The sequence below is a fragment of the Trichoplusia ni genome, chromosome 25, assembly GCF_003590095.1.
Source record: "Trichoplusia ni isolate ovarian cell line Hi5 chromosome 25, tn1, whole genome shotgun sequence".
Classification (NCBI taxonomy): domain Eukaryota; kingdom Metazoa; phylum Arthropoda; class Insecta; order Lepidoptera; family Noctuidae; genus Trichoplusia; species Trichoplusia ni.
The window spans coordinates 940548-952302 of NC_039502.1; the positions used below are offsets into that span (position 1 = coordinate 940548).

General features: G+C 32.9%; 1 protein-coding gene across 5 annotated transcripts in view; it reads right to left on the reverse strand.

The window, feature by feature from the left end:
* LOC113505354 (CHH-like protein) overlaps window positions 1–11755 on the reverse strand; it is a 68975-nt gene that overhangs the window by 47064 nt on the left and 10156 nt on the right. For 2 of the 5 annotated variants that reach the window (XM_026888007.1, XM_026888000.1), the window contains exon 1: window positions 4087–4157. The exons of the other annotated variants lie outside the window; for them this stretch is intronic. The gene's annotated coding sequence lies outside the window, so the exon portion shown is untranslated. Of the gene's footprint in view, window positions 1–4086; window positions 4158–11755 lie in introns of those variants that run through there. 5 annotated transcript variants of the gene reach the window in all.

Sequence of the window (11755 nt, forward strand, 5' to 3'; positions counted from 1 at the left end):
AAATAAAAAGTCAACCACATATTATGTTATTTGGATTATAACCTGGACTTTCCCAGAGCTCCGAATATCGCTTATTAAGACCACTGACATGTTATGATCGACTCCTAAACGCGTGTTCACAATGATGTCTAAAACATACCGTTTAAGTTCTGAATACTTGAATCATTTTTGATGTCGAAATTATATGACTATCTGAAAAAATATACCTATCTCTTTAAAGCAAAAACGACTAACTGTTTCCTTTTGAATATTCACAGTGAAAAATAATCATGAAACAGCAAATTAAAACTAAATGCATAAAAGAATAATCAAAACTATTTTCATGAGTTTTCAGATTTTCATAACATGTATTTAGACTCTGACTGTATTCTTCCCAACCTAAACGATTACATATGAAATTACGAGAGACACCAAATTAGGTTTGTAAAAATGTTTGTTCTAAAATGACTATTTCAGTCTATATTTCCCTTACATTGAGTCATGACCAAGGCACCTGACACCTAGACGACACTTTCCTGTGCTTGAATTTTTCACTTTGCTTTTAGTCGCTTTTTTAATACACGTGGTAATGGATATTATAAGATATAAAAACTAATTTCATACTAACAAGTTGTCAGCTCAATGTTATTAATTAATATAATTAAGTGTGTACGTGACTGATGGCCAGTTCGCCGTAGTTGTGAAAAACAAATGATTTCGTACGCGATTTGTACGTCATTTATTATGCCTTATTAAAAAAACTGTTAAGTTTTGAGGGCTTCGTATAGGTAGAATAAAGAAATAGAAGTTAAGTACAATACAAACACTGTCACTGATGTAGCCTGATCACAAACTGAAGAATATTATACAGATAAATTGCCAATTGCACAGGCAGCGGATCCAGAGTAAGCGGGATTCCACTTTTCTTAATTTTTGGTATGGAAATATAAATACGAGTAAAGGGCCAAATATAAGGCTGCTTGTTCCTGTATTAAGAAATGAATCTTCTTCTCTTAGTGAATGACGTCACATAGTAAAGAACGTTCACTTACCGTTGTCGGTAATTAATCTTGGTATATCTACTACTTAAACCCATAGCCCAGATTTCACGAAAAAGTCTATCTATTACCAGCATTCAGACACATTCTTACTGATTAGGTTGTCAGCCCGTTTTGCCCATTTATAATCATGAAAAACGTTTATCAATTTGCAGTTAAAGGCTTGTAGTATCGATACCAAGTATGCGCAAAGCTTTATTTTCACGCAAACCGCAAATGTTCGCGTGTTGTTGTCGCGATAATCCCATTTTGTTCACAGGGCTATAACTTATTTTTAATAATGTTTGGGTATAATTGAGAGGCTGTTTATTAGTAGGCACCTATACCTATATATCTATATAGATCATGAAATTTTACTAAAAAAGATATTTCGAAAAACTGGAGCGTTCAGCTATTAGTCGCAATTAAGAGTTATTTTAATTTGTTCGTCACTACATTTTAAACAAAAGGAAATAGGTACCCCAGCAATATCCTTACAACTGACTCTGAGAATATAATGACTGACACAAATTCAAATACTTTTAACACATTACACCACATTAAATTCACTAACGGTTATTAAAATCGCCGAAATTTTGTTAGGATTTCCCCAAGCACGTGCTATCCTACATGACGTGAATTAGATTATCTTCGCAGTCAGCTTACGAGTATCTTTTGAATCCGATTAGTCCTAGATTAGACAATTTAGACCGCTATGTGTTTCTCATAAAAGATACCTAAGAAAAATAACGTCGGAACATTGACTAATGCAAACAGCAACCGACACAATGATAGTTAGAACTCATTCCCAAAAAAATATGTCTATGATCAGAAATGTGTCTAGCAATTCATACCTATCTTGTTATTTAAATACAAATTCAGAAAATGGTTGACAACCCTAGCTGTTTATCGACAAGGCAGGCGCCACCAACCCTTTAAAAATAGCGCAGTGACCTCATGGGGATATCCCCCGAACCGCCGACACTAACCGTAGAAAACTCGACTTTTTGTGCGGTTAAACAAATGCAAACAAAATATATTTGTAGTAAATAGTCGTAGAAAGTTAATAATTACTTTTTCTTCCTCTTTTTGAGAGCGAAGTAGAGATTTTCTGACAGTCAATTGGCAGAGCATAATAGACGTATATCAAAATGTCGCTTTTGGATATCACGCTGTCATTGTGAAATGGAATATAGTATAGAGACATACATTTTAGACCTCATTTCCTCTGTATGCAAGAGCAATTCTCGCAAACAGAGGTTAGAAAAAATGTCCTAAAAGTAGCCTAATATAAGTAATTATTGCTATTATTTATTTCCCTATGCTACAATTGTCATTTGTCTATAGAAGAATTTCTCAATTTCTAGTAATTATTAAAAGGTTTATATCTAATGGCTTTTGAGAAATGCGATGTTTACGTGTCTACGAATATCATAGGAAATTAAGATTTCCTTTGTACCCTAGCTTTTAGCATGCGCTCGACAATGCACATATTTTATGAGCAAAATGGCCATCTGTGCAAATTCACGCAATATGAAAATTCAAATACTGCAGTATCGATATGCTAGTGGATAAATTAAGGCTTTTGAAATTTAACTAACGTCTGTATAACGGCTACACCTATTGAAAATATTTTTGTAAGACGTTGTCAAGTCAATAAATAAATAATTACGTAAAAGCTGAGCTACATGTATCGGCATTTCTGTCTGGAACATCAAATATACTAACAACTAGTACCGACTACGTATGGGTAGCAAAAACACGCTGTCAATTTCATGAAGAATTTGCATGCGGAAATATACAAAAATTCTGATAATATTTCGTAATTTAAAAAATGTGCAATAAATGAATAAATAAATATTTTTAATACATTTTACACAAAAATTACAAAATTTTAAACTTAGATGAAAATTTCTCGGATTTTTCCACAGAATACGTAATTTCTGAATCTGTGCAAGTTCTATTCTGCTAACTCGGTTCTTTGCGCAAGAGTCCGTACGTCATAATATAAACATGCGTAGAATATTTGCAAGCAATACACTCCGCTTCGAAATAGTTAACGAGTTGGGAAACACGTTTACACATTATGAAAATGAGATGAATTGTATCTGGCACATCTTCAGAAGTGTATGAATGAAGATAAAAAGTGATTTATTTTGGAAAACTTGCTTGCTAGTAGACGTGCTATTTATTAATGACAGAGATTTCAATTTCAGTAGGTTTTAATGGCTATTAGAAATTGCGATGTGGATTTTGTTCATTTCAATAAGATATTTCCATTTTATCGTTACCTGAATCGTCAACACTGAAACATTTGCTATCATACTTTAACGTAAATTATTTTGTTAAATTATTCGATACTCCTGTAGTGTAAAATGACGATCAATTAACTGAACTTAACATACGAACTAAAAGTCATCATCCAACGAAATTTAAAAGAAAAACATAACCTGCACTTGTTTCTCAAACCATTCATCCTCTCTACTACAATACCGCCACCGGCACCGGCTGGTAACCAATGCAACCGTCAAACAGACTTACATCAGTGTGATAGTGACCTTAATAGTTACGAAATTGGCGGCTACAGCCGATGACTTGACTTCGGAACACGTTGCATCATACTCATACCAGTGATACCAACATAACATTCTGTGAATGAAGTTGAATGACCAATTACATTTCGAACGTAAAAAATGACGCGTTGTGAAAGAAAATTTTGGAGATGCAGTACGCAGGTGTTTTGTTTTTTTTTATAGAGCTATACAGGTTTTTCATTTATTTGTGGACAGTATCACAAACAACAACAACGTTGCAAGAAGGATGGAATGCTGTTCACTTTGTCATGAAGAAAGGGAAATTACAACACAACAAAATAGGTGTATATCTAGAAATCTAGAACATAAGTACATAAATATTTATTTCTCAAAAGATACAAACATTCTTCGAGTAGAATGTAATGAATGTACCTATGACATTGAAATCATAGTTGACGAAAAAATGATTGACTATTGCGTTTTACTATTCCGCATAAGTTGAAAACACTAGCACAGCATATAGCTGAGTGGTTTACCTTGCGTCCAATAGATTGTCCTAGCTTTAGATTTTGTTTTATGAAGGTTTCACGATCTTCGAGTAATTTGTTTAAACATTACATTAATATACAGATCATTATTTATAATGTAAGAAATAGACATAAGGAACGATTTAAAAAAAGTGGCAATAGACAATATTTGTGTTTTTAATTTTGTTTTTGTTGCCCGATGTAAAATGAATATAATAAATTTAAGAGCTGGATTTGTATGGTATATATTTTTATTATGAACTAAGAAATTCCTAATTGGTCTTGCTTAAAATTTATGTAAACATAACAATTGCATGCGAAGGAACATCAAGGTTCGAAAAAAAGTCTACTGTTTTTCCCTATCTTAATGATTTAGAAAATATTTTCAATACTGATAGGGAAATATATTATGACACTTCAAAGGTTGAGACGATTAACCTGACATGCTCTCACTACAACAGTTTACAAGTAATCTATTATTCAGATACATGTCTTAGTCTGGGTTCATTTTGTATTAAATTATTCCTCTTCAAAACTAAAATAACACCTAGTAAGTAGGTATATTGTTTGTATCATATATTTACTAATTTAAAACGGTTGTGTGAACAATCAATTATAGCAATCATACAAAGAAAAAAACAAAACGTAGTGTGAAATTAAATCAAATTAAGAAAAAAAAATCATTCGAGAAAAACTTGCTATGACGAAAATAATTCAATTAAATTTAAATCTATAAACAAAAGAAAATAAATAAACCATCAAATCGATTAAGATCGCATTCAATATCGATTATCCATACTGTATGTACTACAATGTAAATCGATCGCCTACCCATGCTTCGAATTCGTTTGATTGGAACATGTGTTGCGGCGCGGTGCCAATTTGATTGATGTCAAAATAACCACAGGTGCTTAACCTCTGGTTAGTTTAATTGTCGGAGATAATTATAGGATTGACAAAGAGATCTGACTTAGAAAGTAATTAAAGAAAGATTGGTAGGCATAGTAATCTCTTCTTGTTAGGTTTCTAAACCCCTTATCCGCAATGGATTTCGTATCCATAACAGTTCATATTTTCTTATGTTATGCGGGTTTTCAGGATGGCTAGACAAGACTATTTCATTTCAGATTCAATAGGAGTTTCTAGTAACAAGCTATCGCGACACAGCCATCTCATCCTTATAGCGTTTATGTCATCAAACTTTGAAAGAACTAATCATTTATGTCACAAAACTTCTTGATTTTCATTAACTTGTATGACTAACAACGTAGTTTCCTAATGTCCTGCAATGAAAACATCAGCATCATATAAATTATAACATCCATTAACTTCAATAATTGTCTCAGTTTCTCGCTATCAATAAAGATAACAAGTCCCATCACGGGAATTATACGTTCCCTTACCTACAATTCAGATTCCCTGAAAATTAAAACCTGTTTCATTTACGACTTCATTACTCAAACCTTTCAATCATGCCCACTGTCAGGCAAACATGCGGCGCTTCTAACCAAGAAATCTTTACACTCAAGAAAGATAACGTGGACTCTATTTGTGTGGGGTTAAGGCTGAAATTCGAAGTTTAATTAGTTTGATAGCTGAAGAAAAGGTTGTCTATCCATGATGATCATTCAAAGAAGAGTTAACAGTGATCTTTTTGCAAGTTTTGTTTTTCTTAAATCGCTGCAAGGGCTGCGTCATCGTCTGGGACCGCGGCGGCGGTTTGAACCAATGTATGCTGTTTGAATTATCGTTAATTTATTGTTTATTGCTAAATATGCTAAGATAAGTGCAGTGCGGTTGTACGTTTAGAAATTATGAGAGAAATAAGCTTTAAATCTTTGGAGCCATCCAAGTCATCCTTTCAAAGACATTGGGCATAAATTTATATTGAATACTTTTATCGAGAGCGTTTATTAGGCAGACTAATTAAAAACCAAACAACTCGATTTGCTAATCAAGTTCAATTTTTAGCTTTTTAGTGTTCCTTTGGAAGTAGAGTCGAACAAAATGCATTGCAAAATACATTATGAGTAGGTGGAAAAAAGATTGTTTTACCTTTTTAGCAGCTCATAATTAAAACATCGTGCGAAATTTAAACGCCACCAAAACCACGCGTAACCCTAAATGTTCAAGAAGGTTCAAAGTGTTGTAAATACTTTCCTCTTTGTATGCGTTATGAATGGAATGCTCCGCGTTCCAAAACCAAATATAGATTACATACAATGTACCATCTGACAACCTGGTGTACTAGATAGCTGTCAAAGAATTTAACACTTAAAAGTAACTGTGATAAGGAAACAATTGCATTGTTCGGGAGATAATAGGCGCGTCGACATGCTGTCTGGTTTAGGCGCGAGAGATTTTTTAATGAGTTATTCGTTGATTGGTGTTCATTGCTGGTTTTAATTGACCCGTTTTATAAGGGCACTGAAATATGTAGCTGTATGATCATTAAAATGAAGTGTTTCATACTTGAGTTTAGTACTTTTATTGTGGTCTGAAAATATAGACGCGCGAATTGATTTCGCTTAATGATCTCTATGAAACTACGAAACAGGAAAAAATACAAACGGTTTCATTTCGTGTATCATATTTTTTTATGTTTCTTGATTATTGATTGACGATCTAGGTATATAACATTACAAAATATATTTTCCTGCAATAATTTTTAGTGAGTGGGGTTTTTTACTTAAAAGGACAGAGCAATGTATCAAGTGCATCTGGTATGATGCTGTTGACCAAAAGAATGCGGTCGTGAAGTTAAAAGTCTAACACAGCGTTGTGTGTACTGAGCACAACTGTAGCTTTATAAGGAAAGTAAAACGTTTTTAGAATACATTGTTAAGTTACGTAAATACACACGAAACAGCTGCCACAGTTAAAAATCTGCTTTTATGTCTGTTACATGACCACCTACTGCATTAATATAGGATTTACCTACGAAAATCTTCAACTATAGTTTCGGGTTAAATAAGTGTCTAAAATTAAATGAACAAAAAGGTCATGAGATAAATTAAAAATAACCTTTAATAATCAAAACATTGCATAATTAAAAACACTTAAGTAAAGTGTGCTATAACTCAAGTGTAAGACAAATAAATTATTTAAATGGCAATAACAAATCGATTTTCAATTTATTATAAATTAACAAAAAGTTGGCGCCACTAGACCATAACAAACGGAAGTGGACGGCCTTCAACCTTGCAAACTGTCCGTAGACACGCTGAGAAAAAAAAAAAAAACATGCCCAGTGTTGCCACAAAATTGTGATGATTGGGTTGAATGTTGACGTTGCTTTTTCTACACATTGTAATAGGCCGTTCAGGAAAAAAAATAGAATTGTTTTGTCAAATTTTAAATTAAAAACTATGATTGGTTGTTAGCATTTTTACTTTTGATTTGACAACTGTTACTGATAATAACAATATTGCTAATAACTAAGGAAAATCGTCACTCTAACAAGTAGCTTCGTTCCTTAATGTTATATACAGCGTTTGAAAAAGTTTTTTTGAAAATCAATAGTTGTCAGTGCAAACGTAGCGGTAAGGCTATTTGTTTAACGTCAAATACTAGAATAACAAGCGTGACCGCAACAGATATACTCGAGTTTTATGTATGACTATAAAAACTGAAGAAGTGTTCGGTCAATAAGGGTTTTCCTTCTAATTAAAAAACAGCTACTAAAAAATAAATAAAAAAAACACTTCGTTCCATAACTCGTTAAACGGTATTATTTAAGTTTGAACTAACAATCTAACCATAGACGCCACTCACCAAACATGTGTTTGAGTAGCAAAAAAAGTAAAACGATTACAATTAACACGTCTGCGCAAACTTCTTAGCTAAATTCAAATACAATATTTCAGAAAGTCCCGTACATGATCCCGTAATGTTGGTAACATTATATTTAAATAAAAATGTTACCATAGACAGTCTATTGCGACTGATTGACAACAAAAAATAACATACAGCCTGACATTGAAATATTATTTGAGGGTTCGCAAAAAAACGTTGATATTAAAATATTATTACATAGAGTATTGAACTGAGCACTTGAATTAATAAGAGTCAAAGGAGGTGAAGATGTCAAGTCCGTTGTGTTATGCAAGAAAAAATCTTAAATGTGTTCATAACCAAAGTTACTGGTTAATTTTTATTGGTATAGCCCAGAAAATAATGGTTAGAAGTCCAGCAACGATTGTTTAAAATGCGCAAGTGGTCAATTTACCTGGCGACAAATTAACATTTTATTAATGTCATAAAAATAATCTTAAGCTACATAACTAAGTAGAAAATAATATCATAATCGTTTTAGTTTTAAATCTATCTTTCCTTACACTGGTTTTTAAAATATCTTCTTATCAATTGTGCACAATAAAATTGTGTTAGAATAGTTAGTCGTAACTTGACCGGCTAACTGTCAGGCAACAGACGGGCAGACGGCTAGATCCACCGATAAAATTAATTTGACAGACAGATGTTGACATAATTATGTCACTGGCATAACGACGCGACTAGTCAGACATCAAACATCCCGCCATGACATGATATGAAGCCGTCATGATACAGACGTTATATTTGGCGGTATGAATGTGTTACCAAGTACTCTGCATGAGTCTGAAAAAAGGCAACGCTAAGAGCAGTAATTAAACTTCAATTAAACCATTATGTTTGGATTAACTAACATTATTCAATAATTCAATAGGGACGCAATAAATCAAAACTCCATTCTCTACTCATTTTGCGTCGCCGTTTAAACGAAATATCAGTGTCATATGTATCCGAATGAAGCAGAAATTAAGTGACAGCCAAATTAAAAAAAAAACATGCCTTTTTAAATGACATCTGCAGTTAGTCTCATCGTCAGGCATTGACTTCTTCACCAGATTCTCTTGCGATACAGTACAATGCACATTAAAATGCATTTAAGCCGGTTGACAATATTCCATACATATTTTTATGGTGAAATAGAGATACCAGGAACTGACTCATATATTAAACTAATCTATGGGATATAGTATAATCTGGCCTACGTGACGCACCAGACTGACGTTTGAAGATACCGCGATAAACTATAATTAAGAAATTCCATGAAAAATCTTGACATATGTATAGGATAATTTATAACTTGTTGAATTAATCAATCAAGGTTTATAGGAACCATGACTCTTTAACACACAATGTTACTTGGAAAATCTATGTCGCATTTTTATCATGGTATAGGAAAATCTAGCAGAAAAAGTACCTGATTTACTAGCTCTGTTTAAAATGTAAACTGACGTCGAATTTTATAGAAATTTAGATTAACTAAGATTAACTATGTGATGAAAAACTGTTAAAATATGACAACATTACGTAATAGTGTTAAGCGTTAACCTTCGTCGTTAATCTGTAAGTGCGTCAACGGTCTTTTGACGTAAAGTTTGAAACTCGAGAACTTTCTATCCGCGTACTGACACAATACCGCTCGGCTTGAAATCCAAGAAATTTGTACATACATAGATCGACAAGTGAAATTATGTAATAAAACTTTGATTTAAATACTTACGAGCCCACACTTCGTGCCAGAGATCTCTATCTCGATAATTATATAGATTTCTGGCCACTTTTTGATAAGTTTATAGAGAAACTGGTAAGTTTCGAAACAGACTCGCAACACTAAACGTTCTAAACAAATAGACTAAATAAAACCAAATTTGTAGAACACAACTGGTAACTTATCCAATTTATGACTGTATCAACTGCTAATGCAATTGCCTTAACTATCACGATTCTTGACATACAATCACAGGGTAGCTTAGGGTATATAAATATGAGAAAAAAATACGAGGACGACCGACTGCGAAACTTCCGAAAATTCTGAGGGGACTCTTGAAAGAGACTTTTTAAAGAACGTAAAGAAAAGGGTTATATAATATTATTGTTAAGCGACTTTGTACTCCTGCTACGCCAGTTGCTACGAAATGACGTCAGAGCGTCGCGACGCTTTTTTTTAATTCACTTTATCATTCATACATATTTAATATCAGCTAGTGGCAATAGCATTAGCTATTATGACTCATATTGCTTACTCGTGTACCACTAAATGATCAGGATGTGTCCGATTTCATTTTTTACTATATTTTTTGTGCTACGCCGCAGTCATTTGTCTTGGTTACAGACGGTTTTTTTAATAGGCTCTTGACTTGGCTTGGCTCTTTTTGGGAGGTCTTCAGAAATTGATGACAGGAGATTAATATACCTACTTATATATTTTATTAGCAGTTGATTCTTGATCAACGACATAAAGATGGAGTAAAGTATTGATTGCAACTATTATTATTTATCTATTTTAAACAAAGTCAATGAATAAATAATAATTAACTAATGAATAATTAAACAAAGTATGAATAAGCATATTCGTATTTCCATTAATTGCCGTTTCTTTTAAGCTCATGAACTACTCCTGTACATTAGTACAACGATTAGTGCACATATAAATATGTTTAAGTTAATGACATAAAAAACGTGTTTTGAAACAACATAGGCGTGTCTCGTGTTTTCCATAACCTACAGTCGGTAGGAAAACAAATGGTTTTCCGACATCTATAGCCATTATCATTTTCTAGGACTTGATTAATGGCCAAAGGCTGTATTTAGATTATTAAATATACACGCCTCCGGTATTCGCAGTTTCCATTGTGTAGTTTTAGCTAGAAATAGGACCAATTAATGTCTGAGTCAATGGGGAAAAACTCATAATTTCTTGGCAAGTCATGGTGAACTGAATTAGCACCTTAAAACATTACAAAAAATATGGAAAAAGATACGATGACTTTTCTTCTTTTTATGTTTGAATCATTCTCTTAAATGCACCTTGTTTTTTACGGCGCGTGCGTCTTAACATTTTTTAAGAGAGCCATCTTCCTGGTATTTAGACTTAGACTGCTTTTATACCTTTGCCCAGACTATTTATAATCAGAAATGTATCTTAATTCCTTACCCATTTCTTGTGTTCAGCATATATTGTACATACATATACTTATCTAAAGTGATATGTTAAAAGAAAATGGAGATAGGCATTCAAATATATGTTCGTAAAGAATGTACATAATGTACGAATTTAATTGTAACTTAATGTCATTCCATTCTCACTCCTAGACATCAACTCGAATGTCAACGAGTTGCAATTCATTTGACATTTGATGTTAAGAATATGTCCGATGACAATTTACTGTAACCTTTCATACTGTGTGATTTGAGTTAATTGGAGCTGGCGAGATTGTCTGTGTTCAATATTTTATCATCATAAAGAATAGGGTCCATGAAAGAAAACTATGTATTAAAAAGTCTTGGAATATCAATGCATTTAGTAAGTAACTTTGTTTAAGAAATCCAAGCAAAAATTGATTTTTAAAATCACGTTTCTAAAAACGAAAGCTGAAATGATGGAATTTGCATTTAATTATTGATTCTAACAGTTGCTTTCAGTATAACTAAGGAAATGTAAAATATAGGTTTTTTTTTCATGTTTGAAGAAGGTAGGTAGCTACCGCAAACCCGGTAGAACCTACTCGCATATATTACTCATACAAAATTGTTTTAGTTTTAACAAGAATCGGTATCTAAACAGAAATAGTTGTATGTCCGCTAAGAGCTGGCGACATCCGTCTCGCTAAGTGATTGATCAAACAGAAGT